Source organism: Ahaetulla prasina, chromosome 1, assembly GCF_028640845.1.
Source record: "Ahaetulla prasina isolate Xishuangbanna chromosome 1, ASM2864084v1, whole genome shotgun sequence".
NCBI lineage: Eukaryota > Metazoa > Chordata > Lepidosauria > Squamata > Colubridae > Ahaetulla > Ahaetulla prasina.
Window position 1 is genome coordinate 19,690,826 of NC_080539.1, and position 17,461 is coordinate 19,708,286.

Sequence of the window (17,461 nt, forward strand, 5' to 3'; positions counted from 1 at the left end):
GCCTGCATTTTCATTTCATTTATTTAAGAATTTATGTTACTTAAAAATGTCTATGAGCAGAGCGATCCATAGGGCAGGAAGCCAAATTGGTGGACACAATCGTGTGATCAAAATCCTCCCCCTTTAAAAATGCATTAATATTGCATGAACATATAGAGGACGGTGATTCTGTAGAAAGTTAGCACCCACCCCTCTCCTAGAAGAATGAAATATTTTGAAAAATGTTAAAAAGGCAGAATATTATATTTCCCTGGATGAGAAATGGGAGAAACATGCTCTTGGAAAGCAGCCCCACCTTCCTTAATAGCTCACAGATGTCAGCACTTAAGAGATAAAGAGATAGCTAGCTCTGTTCATAAGCAAATACCCTCACCCAAGATCCAACAAAGGTAGGATTAGCCTTCAGCCACAATTGGAATTGCCCAACACCCCTTCATTGCATCACCCCCAGCAAACTTCAACCAAACTTAGCTCAGACAAACTCCAAGGATTTGTACATGGCCCCATGGGAGTCTGACAATACCCAACAGAATACATGTTCTTGCACAGGAACAGGAAGTTCAAGTGCAAAGCCCAAGAGAAGGTACAAATACCCCTCACTCTCAACTCCATGTTTGCCGAATCTCCTCTAAATTCACCCCTGCTCACACAGTATATATGAATCTTCCCGCAGTCAAGACTTTAATCTGTTTTGTTTTTAATTAGCTATCCTCCAGCAAAGACTAATCAGAGACTCTACTGATTAGTCTTTGTTCCCTATGTTGGATGTGGGCAGTGGTGGGATTCAAATAATTTAACAACTGGTTCTCTGCCCTAATGACCAGCTGGGTGGGCGTAGTCATGGTAGGCATGGCCAGGGGGTATGACAGGCAGCACTCAGCTCCCCCTGAGAGAAAAACAGACCACAGGGGGAGACATGTCACCTCCCCCACACCCCACTAGAGCCTAGGAGGCCTCCCTACAGCCTCCTGGGAGCGAAAATGGGCGGGGGGAGGGGGGTGCGCCACTCCCCCACATCCTGTTTTGGGCCTAGTAGGCCTCCCTGCCCTCCCTGCCAAAATGGGGCACATGGGGACTCCTGAGAGGGGCGGGGCCAGCCAGCAATTTAACTACCGGTTCACCCGAACCGGCCTAAGCCAGCTGAATCCCACCACTCGATGTGGGGAATTCTGGGAGTTGAAGTCCACACCTCTTAAAATTGCTAACGCTTGAGAAACACTGGCCTAGAACATTGCCCGATGAAAAAGAACCAGCCAAACTGAATGTAATTGAATGTAAGGCTTCCAAAAGGGTTGTGCGGGAAGGCAGAAACTGCACAAAAGATGAGAAGTCAGATTTGAACTTGGAATAAATGGATCCAGATAACTGTGCAAGATTGGGTACATGCAGCATACACCAACCCTGCGTATGAGGGGGTGCCTAAACAAATGAAGGGTTCATTGGCTAAATTCCACTGCATAACAATATATTAAACGTAATATCAGGTAGAGCCCAGTTTAAGGTTTGGGGGAGCTGGCTGCAATCATTTACTGGATAATACAATGCTAATGATTGCCTTTGGGTTTAATTTACCTTGTAAGACGGTTTTGGAAATAAAAGTAAGGAAATGGCAGATGTTACCATTTGCTCCATGGAGATAACAGATGTAAGACTTGATGGTTGGTGGCTTGCAGCTTTCTATGTATTTAAAGACATCCTGAAGTTAAGCTGAACTCCTAGTGACTCTACATTGATCTTGTACTCTTATCAAAAATTGAGAAATTCCACCAATGACACCCCCCCGGGGGAGGGGCAAGGGCTAGACATCCTATAAAACCAATATACAAGGGGCATAACTTATCTGTATTTCTCTGCTCTGACAGCTTAAGGAAAGATTATGCCTAATGTCCCAAAAGTGCTTTTTCAAAAGGCAATTAGGCTTTGTTTTTCCTTGAAGATATTTCACTTCTCATCTAAGAAGCTTCTTTAGTTCTGACCGAATGGCAGAGGATGGGAGGGTTTATATTCCTTGCAATCATCTGTTCCTTAGCACTCTTTCTGAGAGTAGTTGAGGCCACTTGGAGGTTTATCTGTGCCCTCAGGGTCACCTGAGTAATGCAGATGAGTGTGAAACCTTCTTGGAACTGCAGAAAGGACCATGTAAACAGGAGATCAGTGGTGCCATATCCCTCCCTCTCTTTTGAGAAAGGGCTGTTCAATTTTAATGTAGATGGCTAAAAACCAGAAAGTGGCAGCTCAGTGGCTAAGACACTGAGTTTGTCGATCGAAAGGTCGGCAGTTCAGCAGTTCGAATCCCTAGTGCTGCGTAACGGGGTGAGCTCCCATTACTTGTCCCAGTTTCTGCCAACCTAGCAGTTCGAAAGCAGGTAAAAAATGCAAGTAGAAAAATAGGGACCACCTTTGGTGGGAAGGTAACAGTATTCTGTGCGCCTTTGGCATTTAGTCATGCTGGCCACATGACCACGGGGACGTCTTTGGACAGTGCTGGCTCTTCGGCTTTGAAATGGAGATGACCACCGCCCTCTAGAGTCAGGAACAACTAGCACATATGTGCGAGGAGAACTTTTACCTTTACCTTAAAGACCAGATAACTGCAAAGAGTATAAGACCTTCCATCATCCACCATTTGGTCAGAACTGAAGAAATTTCTTGGATGAGAAGCGAAATGCCTTGAAGGAAAAAAGAAGTCCGGCTACCTTTTGAAAAAGCATCTTTGGGACAACCATGACCTGGATGACTGAGACTCCCCATAGATATGCCTGCCTAATCAGGATTTATTGAATAAACCACAACTGGGTGAGTTCACACAACCATGGTTCCTAAATCCACAATGGCTGGATTCCTACAATACCCTAGCAAAAGCAAACAGGCAATATTTTCCATCACTTTCAAGCTATGGCGTGCATGCCCTCCAGATTTACATTTATCGTGTAAATCTTCAACTTTCAAGAAAAACAAATTTTACAACCTTATCTTGCATTTTAGTCAGGCTTTCTCGGGGTTTTTAACTTTTTAATCTTTTCTATTGTGTTTAAAATGTTAGCCGTTTTGGGAAGCGACAGGAAAACGGGCAAGATATTCAATCCAAACATGCAATCAACATCTTATCCTAAAAATGCTGATGTTTGGGGCCCGGGGTGGGGGGAGGGAATTGGAATAAACAGCGTAGAGGTTCTGCATTTCTAAGATATTATCATTTATTGCAATGTTGTATCTGCGCTTCCCCTCTCCATTTCTCTAAAGGATTTTTCTTTTTCTAAAGATCAGAGATTTTTTGCCAGCCAAGGGAGGACAAACAGAACCCTTTGTTCAAAGAGCAGCCCCAGTGAAGTGGGAGGACAGGGAGGAACATGAGAAAGCCTTGGGGGGTCCTGGGTCCTTGCCAGCCACTCCTGCTTCCTCTCAAAATTTCAGCCATGCTGAGCTCAGCAGAATCTTTGCACGCCTGGCGTTGTAGCCTCCTGCAACCAGAGCCACAACTTTTCCTGTAGCAGCAAGGAGGGGAGGGGGTGTCGATTTATATCCCTTCAGTTCAGGATCAGGATTTCACAGCTTTGAAAATCTGCATGCTTCTCAGCAGCACCATCAAAACCCTTAACCCAAAATGAACGAACAGGCAGAAGACTAGCAGAGGGCATCCCTAAATGCCAACTGGCAGCCAGAAGACATGTTGCAAACTCCTCAATCTCGCAACGCGCGGACAGATTCAACCAGCGGTTCAATTTGGAAACCATTAGCATTTTAAACTGAGCCAGATCCAAAAAATGCTAGAGAATTCCTGGAAGCTTGGCATTCAGACAAATCGGCCCTCAATAGATACACAGAGATAAACCACATTTACGAGCCATTCAAAAGAGACAATTAAAAAAAAAAAAAACTAGGGAGGGAACAAAAAGACTGGAACACATCCTCTCCAGCAGCCCACATTTAAATAAGCTGGATTCTCACACACTGAACAATACAACCCATTTGTGCAAACTAGCCACAGCGGCAGAAAAGACAGCAGGCAGCAGTCGACCATTTAATGGACCCTGGATTAATGGATTCACACATCATGCTATTCCGAGATTTAATGTGGAACATACCTTAGGTTAGCACATTTAGGCCGCAGAATCACACCACCACTAGATAGCAAAAAGATGGGAGTTTCTGTACCTCTGACAGCCACCCAGATTTTTGCAGTCTACTGCCTTAATTTACTGCCAATGGCTTCTTCATAGAACATAATCAAAATAAAAGAAACCATACTATGACTAAATACACATGGCCTACTAACTCAGGTGAATGAAAGACCTAGGTTGCATTCATGCAACACACTGTATCACAAACTAGGCAACCACTATTTAATTACTGTGTTTTGTAAAGCCAACCCATGTGGTTAGTTTATGATTCAGGGTGTCAAACGGGCTCTAAAAATTAAATTAAATAAATCACTGGATATCTTGTCATGTAGACCTAATCGGTTTAGCACAGGTCTCAAATTCAAGGCCGACGGGCCAGATCCAGTCCACGGGGTACTTAGATCTGGCCCGCGGGGCCACCCGAGAAACAGCAAAGGACCAGCCCGCGGTGTCTCTGCCAGCGACAATGGAGCTTGGGAGGGCCGCATGTGGCCCACCCGAGCTCTATTTTCAGCTGCGATGGCTGCCTGCAGCCCTCTGCCAGCGAAAATGGAACTCAGGAGGGCTGCCCTCCTGAGCTCTATTTTCGTTGGCAGAGCGCTCAGGCCACCACAGTCATCCCTGACACGAGTGACATTGAGCTGCCCATGCCCACCCTGGCCATGCCCACCCCGCCTCCCTGAGGTCAAACAAAATCCTGATACAGCCCTCAATAAAATTGAGTTTGACATCCTTGGTCTAGCATGTCATATGAATCTATGTCTTGAGCCAAAACGAGGTTAAAGCAGAGTATCTTATGCAAACGTTGTACTAAGTTTTATTATTGGATCACTTCCTCAACTCCATTTCTATATACAACCTGTGTCCGAAGAAGAATATTTCAAAGTTAACTCATTCTGCTAGTCTCCGTATACACATCCAAGGGTCTAAAGTAGTACAGTGGTATCTTGATATTTAACTGCTTTGAAACTCATTGAATTTGGAATTCAATGCGTTTTGACACAAAAATCTGGTCCCAGTACTCATTGTTTGTTTAGCACTCAACGCACAAACTAGAACTTGTTGATATTGGTTGTCTTGTAAATCACTACTTCCCATACTCCTTATGAGAAAAATTAGTTTGGCACTCATCATTTTTCCTACTCACCATGCCTCCTGGAACCAATTAACGAGTACCAAGGTACCACTGTAATTGAAACTCCAGAAACTTTTCAGCCTGTTAACCACCACAAACAATTTGTGTTCCCACCAAACCTGGCTACCCCACTTTTAAGGGTGAAATGTTACCCAGGTCTAAGAATAGATTCTATACCCACAAATAATATGTAGCAGGCTAAGTAAGCAAGCATACATTGTGGAAATCCAATGTATGGCTTAGTACGAAGTGTAAACCAAGCTCCTGTGAATTTTAAATCATGGTTTGTGGCACATTGTGTTATGCAAAGCCAAACAACTGTTGTTTGCTCAAACCATGGTTAAGCTATGTCAGCTTTTTATCACTTCCCCAACCCAGTTAAAAAATTAAATCTCCAATTTATTGAACCCCAATGCACTGTCAGACAAGGATCACACAGTATGCTATACATCAAAATAAAAACCTAATAAAATCTATTTCAGTGTTGCATGTGGTACAAACACAGCTACTTCTTTAATTGACGTAGTTGTGTGTTATGTGAATCCAAACACTATATAGAAATGATTTTTAAAATGTCCCATTGGCTGTAGATAGGGTTACCAAGTATGAGCTGCAAAGCTCAGGATGACTGACTAATTGATGATGTGTCAACTCTCCAGAATGATCTTGTCCTTCAGATCTTCCAATGGGACACCCGTCAACGCTACCATTGAATCCATCCACTTTGCTGCTGCTCATCATCTTCTGTTTCCTGTCACATTTCCCAACATTATAGATCCCAGAGTGCTATGTCCAAAGTACTATTAGTTCTGCCTAGTCATTTGTGCCTTGAGTAAGAACTTCTGGGCTGATTTGTTCAATGATCCATTAGTTCTTTTCTTGGCTGTCCGTAGAACTCTCAAGAGTCTTCTCCAACCCCAAAGTTCAAAGGCATCAATACTCTTTCTATCGTATTACTTCAAAATCCAACATTCACATCAATGGAGTGTCACCTATCTTTGTAGGTACAGACACATCAAAGCATCTGAATATCTTTTCTGAGCCCTTCATGTCTCCTCTATAACTGCAGTGTGTGTTTTGACTGCTGGTTCCTTTACTGTTGATAGCTGATCCTAACAGACAAAAGTTATCCATTTCAACATCTTCATTATCAGCTGTAAAGTTGGTGCCTCTATCTGTTGTCATGAGTTTGGTCTTCTTTATATTTAATCACAACGTTTTGATTGTGCTCCTTGAATTTTATTACTAGAGCTTGTTGTAGATCATTTTCATTTTCATCTGAGTAGTGACAGTAGCATAATGCAGGTTATTGATGCTTCTCCCTCTGAACTTAAACCAAGTTTATCTTCTTCCAATTCACATTGCCCAAGACATATTCAGCATATAAATTGAATAAATAAGAGGGAAGTATACAGGCTTGTCTCAGTCTTTTGCCAACCTAGAGAGAGTTTGTTTCACCATGTTCCATCTGTGCTGGGATTTTATCTTCTATGTACAGGTAGTCCTCAATTTACGACCACAATGGATTCCAAAATGTCTGTTGCTAATTGAGAAAGTTGTTAAGTGAACGCTGACCCATTTTAGGCCCTTTCTTGCCACAGTTGTTAAGTGAATCACTGCACCGGTTAAATTAGTAACGGGGTTGTTAAATGAATCTGGCTTCCCCATAACTTTGCTTGTCAGAAGGTTGAAAAAGGGAATCACATGACCTCAGGATACTGCAAGCATCATAAATATGGGTCAGTTGCCCAGCATCTGGATTTTGATCACATGACCATGGGGCTGCTGCAAAGGTCATGCATGTGGAAAAATGGTCATAGGTCACTTTTTTCAGTGCCATTGTAACTTTGAATGGTCACTAAATGAACTGGTGTAAGTCCAGGACTACCTGATTAGGTTTTGCATGACAATGAAATATTCTGGCATTCCCATTTTCTAAGCACATACCACATCGTGGCATGACTGATGCAATCAAAGTTTTTTCTATACACACTGAAGCACATATTGAGTATTATTTTAGTATTCATTTGCTTTCTCAATTATCCAGATGGTATCCACAATTATGTCTCATAATTCTTGGCCTTTTTGTAAAGCCAGCTTGAACATCTGAGATCTCTTCTTCCATATAGGGCTGCATTGGAGGATCTGAAGTTTTATTTTAATAAAACAGTGGCCCCCCAGCATTTTGGGCACCAGGGAGCAGTTCCATGGAGAGAGACTTTTCCACAAACCGGAAGGGACATGGTTTCATGTGCTGCTTACACTCCGTGGATGGGGCTTCACTTTTTTGTGCAGCCCAGTTTCTGGCATGCCGCAGACCAGTGCCAGTCCATAGACTGGGGGGTCTGGAACCCCAGTACTAGAATATGGATTTAAGGATATGATACGATGATATTGCACTCTGTTAAATTATCTTTCTTTGGTATTGGTATGTAGACTGACCCAGGGGTGAAATCTACTTACCTTCCCTACCGGTTCAGAAGTACACATGCCCCGCGCACGTGCACACGTCGCTCACGTGTGTCATGTGCACACACAGTCCCTCTGTGCATGCACACACCCTTCCGCGCATGTGCAGAGGGTAAAAAACAGGTTACTTCCTGCTTAAAACCAGGAAGTAACGACGACCGGGCGGGTGGGCGGAGCCTTGCGCCGCCATCGGTACCAGTTCTCTGAACCACCCACTGCCATCGCTACTGCTTCGGCTGAACCGGTCCAAACCAGTAGCATTTCACCCCTGGACTGACCTCTTCCAATCTGTTGGCCAATACATCATTCTCCAGACTTGCTGACATGACAGGTTAGAAATTTCACAGCTGCTTCTTCTCTTGCTTGCTATTTTCCTGTACATATTCCATAAATTCCTCTAGCCTTCTGATCTGGTAATGGTTGTACTGTTGATCTAACTTTATCTTCTAATGCTAAATATTCTTTTAAATAGGGAATTGTATCTTGGGTGTTGATATCTCCACTATACAGCAGCTAGTGGTGAAGACGCTTCCCTCCCACTCAGAAGGTTGAAAGTTTAATCCTAGATAGTGGCAGATATTTCTCTCCTAAAGCTGGAAAAAAAAATCTGTTGCAAACTTTGTGTGACATACGAAGGGCATCCAGCCAGTAAATGCTCCATCCAGTCACCCCAACTCTATCCCAAATTAAGGGATTGCAGGGTTGTGAAAAGGGAAAATATCTCCACCGTACAATGTACTCACAGCATACTCTTTCCATCTTTCTTTGATCTTCCTGAAATCAATTATTATCTATCCACTGGCATCCATTATATCAATTTGAGGGTTAGAACTGCCTTCTGAATTCAGAAATCTTCAGGGAGATTTTCCTTGCTTTTCCATGCCTGTTTCCATCTTTAATATCTTTTCAGATATCCTTGTAATACTGTTTCTTCTCTCTTCTAACAGCTCTCTGAAAGTCTTTGTTAAGTTTCTTTCTGAGATCGTTATCTTTCTTGGCTTCAAACCCTTTTCCTTTTGGCAAATTTCCACCATGTGCTCTGATATCTAATTTACTTTTTCCTGTTCTTGGTGTCTGCCATCTATTTTCACATTCATCCTTAACAATTTCGTTGATTTAATTCTACGGTTCCTCTGATTCCTATCAATGAACTTCAGAGCTTCAAAGCAGTTCCTGATGTTCTCCCTGAAAACTGAGCATATATGTTCAAGATCAGATGGTGGAAACCAGCTGGCTTTCATCTGCTGCTTTAGCTCAATGTGGAAGTGGCACATAAGCAATTCATGATCTGTTCCACAGTCAGCCCCTGATCACATCTTCGTGGTTACACACATAGCCCTCGACCTACAACCACAACTGGAACCAGAATTTCCATTGCTAAGCAAAGGGGTTGTTAAGTGAGTCATGCCCAACTATTGCCTTGGTTCTTAAGTGAATCCTGCAGTTAAGTCAGTGGTGAAATCTTCCCCAGTTTGCCACCAGTTCGCTCCCTGCGCATGTACAGTATGTGCCAAACGCACACTGCGTGCGCATGCACAGTGTGCACCAAATGCACACTGCGTGCACATGCACAATACATGCCAAACACGCACTGTGCACAGAAAAAGGAGGCTTGGGAAGGTAAGAAGAAAAGCGAGGGGGGGGAAACAGCTGTGTAGCATGATTTAGATTCACTTAGAAAGCAGGATTTCCTGCTTTCTAGAGATTTTAAATCGCGTGGCACAGCTGATCGTCGGAAATACTGGTTTGGGCCAACCGCTAGCTTTTTTTTACTACCGGTTCAGCGAACCGGTAGCTTTTATCACTACCAGTTTGCCCGAACCAGTGTGAACTGGTAGGGTTTCACCACTGAGTTAAGTTTTTTTTTATCAGGGCAGTCTGGTCTATCCAAATATGGGACAGAGCATACTGCTTCCACTTTCACCTTTTAGCCCCAACCCAGGAGCCTTTGCAGGCAGTTGTTTTCGCGACAAACTAATTTTGTGTTAAATTTATATTTACCGACAAAGAAATAAAGGGAGATTAGTATAGATCTATTTCAAGCTATTTAGCTCTCATCAGCTAGCCATACCCAGGTTCAAAAAAGCCAACACAGTTCTGGGCTGCATAAACAGAGGGATAGAATCAAGATCACGTGAAGTGTTAGTGCCACTTTATAATGCCTTGGTAAGGCCACACTTGGAATATTGCATTCAGTTTTGGTTGCCACGATGTAAAAAAGATGTTGAGACTCTAGAAAGAGTGCAGAGAAGAGCAACAAAGATGATTAGGGGACTGGAGGCTAAAACATATGAAGAACGGTTGCAGGAACTGGGTATGTCTAGTTTAATAAAAAGAAGGACTAGGGGAGACATGATAGCAGTGTTCCAATATCTCAGGGGTTGCCACAAAGAAGAGGGAGTCGGGCTGTTCTCCAAAGCACCTGAGGGTAGAACAAGAAGCAATGGGTGGAAACTGATCAAGGAAAGAAGCAACTTAGAACTAAGGAGAAATTTCCTGACAGTTAGAACAATTAATAAGTGGAATGACTTGCCTGCAGAAGTTGTGAATGCTCCAACACTGGAAATTTTTAAGAAAATGTTGGATAACCATCTGTCTGAGATGATGTAGGGTTTCCTGCCTGGGCAGGGGGTTGGACTAGAAGGCCTCCAAGGTCCCTTCCAACTCTGTTGTTGTTGTTACTAGATCTATACTAGTCTCCCTTTATTTCTTTGTCGGTAAATATAAATTTAACACAAATCCCTGCAGTTGTTAATCGGGCTTTCATTAAATGAATCTCACTTCCCCCATTGCTTTCGCTTGTCGGAAACTGGCTAGGAAGGCCAGAAATGCAAATCATGTGAAACCAGTAATCGTCATAAATTAAGGGGGATGCTGCAATGGTCCAAAGACCAGATGTAAGTCAGTTTTTTCAGTGCTATTGTAATTTTGATCAGTAAACAAATGGTCGTAAATCAAGGTCTACCTCTGACAACTTCCAACTTCTTGTACCAATAATATACAGGAAGTCCTCAAATTACAACCATTCATTTATCGAGCATTCAAAGTTACAACAATAAAGGAGTATATTTGTAGCTCGGGGTTGAAATGAGGGGTCCTTAGTGATCTCTGAGCTTGCTTGTTTTCTTGAAGACATTTCATTACCCATAACAAGGTAGCAACATCTAGGATGACGTTACTTAGTTAAGGTTAAGAAAATGTCTGCAAGAAAAAAAGCAAGAAGGAAGGAGAAGGAGAAGAACCGGGGTGAAATGCTCCCGGTTCAGACCGTATCGCCTGATCCGGTAGCGATGGTGGCGGGTGGTTCCCTCCCTCCCCCCCACATGCCCAGCTGAGCCACACGATCATCAGAGGTGGTTTTTTTTACTTTTAAAAGTATTTTTTCTTCGGCCGAAAAAATGCTTTTAAAAGTTAAAAAAAAAAAGCCTCTGATGATCGCGCAGCTCAGCTGGGAAAATCCAAGCCTTTTAAAAGCATTTTTTCTATGAAAAAATGCTTTTAAAAGGCTCCTCTGACAATCCCAGCTGAGTTGCCTGATCGTCAGCTTTTTTTTCTTTTAAAGGCAAAAAAAAATGCAGCCGAAGGGGTTGTAGAAAAAATGCTTTTAAAAGTAAAAAAAAATAATGGCCACGCCCACCCAGTCACATTACCCCCCCCTGCCAAGCCACGCCCACAGAACAGGTAGTAACAAATTTTACATTTCACCACTGAGAAGAACCCTCTCAAAGGTTCTCCACCTCTAATATACACTACATAAATACGATAAATAAAAAATTATGCATACACCCGCATATATTATATGACACAGAGAAACAACAGTCTAGTTCGGATATATACATGTACATGGCAAGAGTAACATATCTTGCGAGTTTACCAGAAGGCACCAAGGACTCCTCAAAGTTACATAACAGCACAGAAAAAACAGGACTTACAACCAGCCCCCACAATTACAAGCTTTGGGGTATTCCTCCCCATCAGATAATCAAAATTTGGGCACTTGACAACCGGCATGTTTTTACAAGATCATGTGATGGACACTTACGACCTTCCCGGGCCAGTTTCAGAGACAAATAAAATCAATGGGGGGAAGCTGGATTTGCTTAGTGGCCACGATTCACTTAATAACTGCAGTGATTGTAAAATTGGGTGCGGCTCACTTAACAACTGCCCTGCTTCTCAATAGAAATACTGGTTGCAATTTTGGTTGTAAGTTGAGGACACCTGCTGTCAGTTTGATTTCAGTGTATTCTCCCTGGTGATGCCCACCTATATAGGCATCGTTAGTTGAAAATTCTTGTTAGTAATGATGCAATAATTAGATTGGCAGAAGTTGATACGTTGTTCCTCGGCTGCATTTCCTGGACCACACAGTCCAACTACAGTACATTTCTTCCTTAATATTTCCAGTTTTGGCATTCTCGTCTCCAACCACAAGCAGAACATCTTGCTTACATGCTCTGATGATTTCAGATTGAACTTGACCATAAAACTCATCAACCTCTTCTTCTGCATCAGCAATCAGGGAATAAACCTGGATAATCTTAAAGGGCCGTCCATGGAGTCTGAAATGATTTTACTTGGTTACTGACCGACTACAGGTAGTCCTCGACTTATGACTACAGTTGAGCCCCAAACTTCTGTGGCTGATTGAGATAGTTGTAAGGGAGTTTTGCCCCATTTTACGACTTTTCTTGCCACAGCTGTTAAGTAAATCACTGCAGTTGTTAAGTCAGGAACAGGGTTGTTAAGTGAATCTGGCTTCCCCCATTGACTTTGCTTGTCAGAAGGTCGCAAAAGGGGATCGCATGACGCTGGGACACTGCAACCGTCATAAAAATGAGTCAGTTGTCAAATGGCTGAATTTTGATCACGTGACCCTGGAGATGCTGCAACAGTCATAAGTCACTTTTTTCAGTGCTGTTGTAACACTGAATGGCCACTAAATGAACTGTTGTATTTCGAGGACTTACCTCTATAGCCAAAAGCTGACAGAAAAAGCAGTATCATTTAGTTCTTCATTTTTTTCATGTCCTAAATAGAATACAGCAGTGATGGCGATCCTTTTCGGCCCCAAGTGCCAAAAAGGGAGCGACAATCAGCTGATCATTGTGCGCGCATGCGTGCCAGAAACCCGGAAGAGGAGCAGCGCGTGCCCGAAAATTAACTTCCGGTTTCCGGTGCACGCATGCGTGCTGGCCAGTTAGTCTTCCAGGTTTCTGTCATGAATGTGTGCACAATGATCATCTGGCCATCGCACATGCTCACGCAGGAAAACAGAAGACCAGCTCTTCAAGTTTCTGGCACCGCTGCATGCAAAAAGGCCAGCTGATCATCGTGTGCGCATGTGCGCCAGAAATCCGGAAGAGGAACAGGCAATGCCGTGCCTGCCAAGCAAAATGGCTCTGTGTGCCACTTCGGGCATGCATGCCATAGGTTCACCATCACGGGTATACAATATTATCTTCTGACTCGTAGTCCCAGTCCATCTCAATTTAGGGTTTCCTGCCTAAACAGGGAGGTTGGACTAGTCCAGGGGTCTCCAACCTTGGCAACTTTAAGACTTGTGGACTTCAACTCCCAGAATTCCTCAGCCAGCTTTGCTGGCTGAGGAATCTGGGAGTTAATCAAAGTTAGATGAACCCTAACAAGACCTCCAAGGTCGCATCCAACTCTGTTTATTCTATTCTATTCTATTCTATTCCTATTTCTATTTCTATTTCTATTCTACTGCTGTCAGTGTGTAGCTGACTCATTTTGTCTTTTATTGTGTTGAGTTTTCCCATCTTCCTGCTGCTTACATCACACGTTCCCACTGTAATTCTCTTTGTAGCTCCTGATTTTCTTTCCCTGCATGACAACATCAGCAACTAGACATCCCAAGAGCTTTAATCTACCCATGTCATAAACACCTTCACTACTCCAAAACATCCTCACCTTTTCCTCAATAGCAACACTGAATGTTAGCTGGCCTGAGAGGCCCATCATCCAGCACTCAATGTGCTTTATTGGTAGAAACAGAAATGGCTTACAGTTACATAAAAAAGATGTTGAGACGCTAGAAAGAGTGCAGAGAAAAGCAACAAAGATGATTAGGGGCTAAAACATATGAAGAGCTGTTGTCACTACCTGGTCTCCAGCCTCATTACTTCGAACTTAACATTGGCGACGAGGATGGGATATCGAGGCTAAGGAGAACCAGAACCGAGCTGAAGCGCGATAGTTCCAACCCAGCAAACTCAGGGCAGAAACGCAGAAATGGCAAACACGCCACCCGCACCGTACAACCCGGTCAAGGAGAAATGGGAACGATATGACCCGTTTGAAAGCTTTCTAGAAGCCAACGAACTACAGGGGATCCCTGATAACATAAACGGGCTTACTTCTTAAGCCATTGTGGGCGGAGGTCATCGAGATTGCGAAGCCCTGGCAGAGCCAACGCCGATACAATCGGTATCGTGGCCGACTCTGCAGACTTGCTGAAGAACCATTTCGCCGACGCCGTCTAAATCGTGCAGCGGTTTGAATTCGGAGAACGAGACAGATGGAGGCGAGTCCATCGGTGACTACATGGCCGCTTTAAGAAGAGCGCCCAAGGACTGCGGATACCGAGACCTAGACGAGGTGCTACTCGAGCAACTCATCCGAGGGGTCAAGACATCCGCTCACGGCGACGGCTGCTAGCCAAGAGCAACCTGACAGCCAACGCCTGGACGAAGCCAGAGCACACGAAATGTCCACTAAAGCAGCAGAGACCTGCAAAGCCTCTTCAATCCAAGCGAAGCGCAGCCAACGCCAGTACACCAGGAGGAGATTCAGTCCGAATCCGACGGTGAGGGCGAGGATGAGGAAGGGTCTGCCGGACCGAGAAAGCGACATTGAGGACCGTGGCGAGTGCGGAAGCTGCGGAGGGCAGCACCAGCGCCAACGCTGCAGGTTTAAAGACGCAACATGCCGGGCGTGTGGGAAGAAAGGGCACTAGCTCAGGTCTGCAGAGCGGCCCAACCTTCCCGCCGAAAATTCAAATCGGCCAATCAGAACGCTGAACCGGAAAGGCGGCCCGCGATTGGTTCAAACAAGAAAGGCGCCAAGTCTAACCAAACGACTGTCATTATAGGCGCGCTACCAACCAAAGTGGAAAAGAAGATCTTCACAAAGCCCAAGATCGAGGGAGTACGGTGCAGGCTTGAAGTAGACACGGATCAGCGATCACCATCATGTCCTGGGACACTCTGGCGAGGTCGCTGCCGTCCGTCAAAGCGCCACCTGCAAGCACAACGGCTACGAGTGCACGACTACCAGGGAATCGCATCCCTGTTCGAGGGACCACCTCCGTCCGAGTCGAGTATGGTCCACACAAAAGACCCTGCCCATCACGATCGTCGAAGGAACTCTGCCCAGTCTGTTGGGACTAGACTGGTTTCGTGCCCTGGGCATGGGAGTGACTGGCATCTACAGAAGTGACTGTAACCTGAAAGACATTCTCTTTAACGAGTTCAAGATGTCTTCAAGGACTGCCTGGGCAAGTACAAGGGACCCCTATTTCCTTCAACTTAGACCCCAGGTAGCCCCATTAGGCTTAAGGCGAGGAGAGTCCTTTGCCCTAAAACCAAAATTGATAAGGAGCTGGACAAGCTCATTAATCAAGGGATCTTGGTGCCAGTCGATCACGCAAGGTGGGAGACGCCAATCGTCACCCCCATAAAACCGGACGGGTCCATTAGAATTTGCGCTGACTACAAGGCGACGCTTAACAAAGCCTTACAGAAAAGCGCTTACCGGTTCCGTAGTGCAACACTTATTGCACTCTTTGGGGCAAGGGCAAGTCTTTGCAAAGTTAGACTTGGCCCAAGCCTACCAACAACTGCCAGTAGACGCCCGCACAGCCAAGCCCAAACGACAGACGCACAGGGTGCCTTCAAGTGCACCGATTACAATTTGGGGTCAGTGTGGCACCAGGGCTGTTCCAAAGCCTGATGGAACGACTACTGCAAGTGCTCCCAGGGGTAGTTCCTTACTACGATGATGTCCTAATTTCAGGGGAAAACTTGGAGCAACTGGGGGAGCGGTTAAGAAAGGTCTTGAACATTTTCCGGACAGCCGGGTTAAAAGTCAAGACAAACAAATGCCAGATAGGGTCGAATCCGTCGATTTCTTGGGCTACCGGATAGACAAGAAAGGAATTCACCCTACTGAGAGCAAGGTTAAGGCAATTAGAAAGGCTCCAGCGCCCAAAAACAAAGCAGAGCTGCAGGCATTCCTAGGATTGGTTAATTTTTACGCGTCTTTTTAAAGAACAAAGCAACTGCTATGGAACCGCTGCATAGGCTCTTAGGAAAAATACTGTTTGGTCTTGGGGAAAGTCAGAAAATAGGGCTTTTGAAGCAGTAAAGAACCTGCTCTCAAGTGATAGCCTGCTCATCCAATATCACGACTCATTACCCCTAGTGTTGGTTTGCGACGCCTCCCCTTATGGGGTGGGGGCTGTACTCAGCCATAGACTTCCAAACGGCACAGAAGCCCCTATAGCGTTCTATTCGAGAACAATGTCCTCCCCAGAGAGGAACTACAGCCAGCTAGACAAAGAAGCACTAGCCATTGTGTCAGGGGTCAAGAAATTCCACGAGTATGTATTTGGGCGGAATTTCGAAATCGTGACTGACCACAGACCGCTACTAGAATACTGGCTGGCGATCGCCAACGCCTGTGGCACTTTCGCCACGCTTGACCCGATGGACTATATTCTTAGCCGCTTACTCGTACAAGCTGCAGCATCGACCAGGAAAAGAAGTGGGGCATGCAGACGCGTTAAGCCGATGCCCACTACCTGGGCGATCAAGACCCCACCCAGGGACACCCATCCTCCTTATTGACTCATTGGACTCTGGCCCAGTCACATCTAAGGAAGTGGCTCGGGCATCATACCGGGACATTGTGTTAAGGACTGTACTCGGTTGGGTACAGAGAGGGTGGCATGCGCCGGGCTTAAAGGTTCAAAGAATTTGTCAAAAAACGAGATGAGCTCTCAGCTCAAGGGGGGTGTCTGTTATGGGGTGATCGTGTAATAATTCCTGAAAAGTTAAGGGGAAAGGTATTGGACCTCCTCCACGAGGGTCACCCAGGGATCGTAAGGATGAAGGGGTTAGCCAGAAGCTATGTATGGTGGCCACTCATGGACGCAGAGATTGCTGAGAGGGTAGGGAAATGTCAGGCTTGCCAAGAATCCAGACCTCTACCCCCAACGGCCCCAGTCAGAGAATGGGAAAAGCCCCAAGGGCCCTGGTCAAGAATCCACATTGATTTTGCTGGCCCCTTTCACGGCCAAACATTTCTAGTGGTTGTGGATGCATTTTTCTAAATGGTTGGAGGTCATACTTATGAAATCCACTACGGCCGAAGCAGTAATCGCAACCCTCGCCACCTATTCGCAACTCACGGGTTGCGGACACTCTGGTGTCCGACAATGAGCCTCAATTCACGGCAGCCCAGTTTGAAGAATACCTGGCAGAGGAAGGCATCCGACATGCCCTCTCTGCGCCTTTTCACCCCGTCGAATGGCCTTGCAGGCGTTCCGTCCGGGCGCTAAGGAGGCATTGTCCAGGCTAAAGCCAGGTGACTGGCAAACAAAATAGACTTTCCTAGCCATCCAGCACAGAACCCCAAGCACGCCACGGAAAAGCCCAGCCGAATTGCTAATGGGACGGAAACTCCGGTGCCCACTGGACCGTTTGAATCCCCA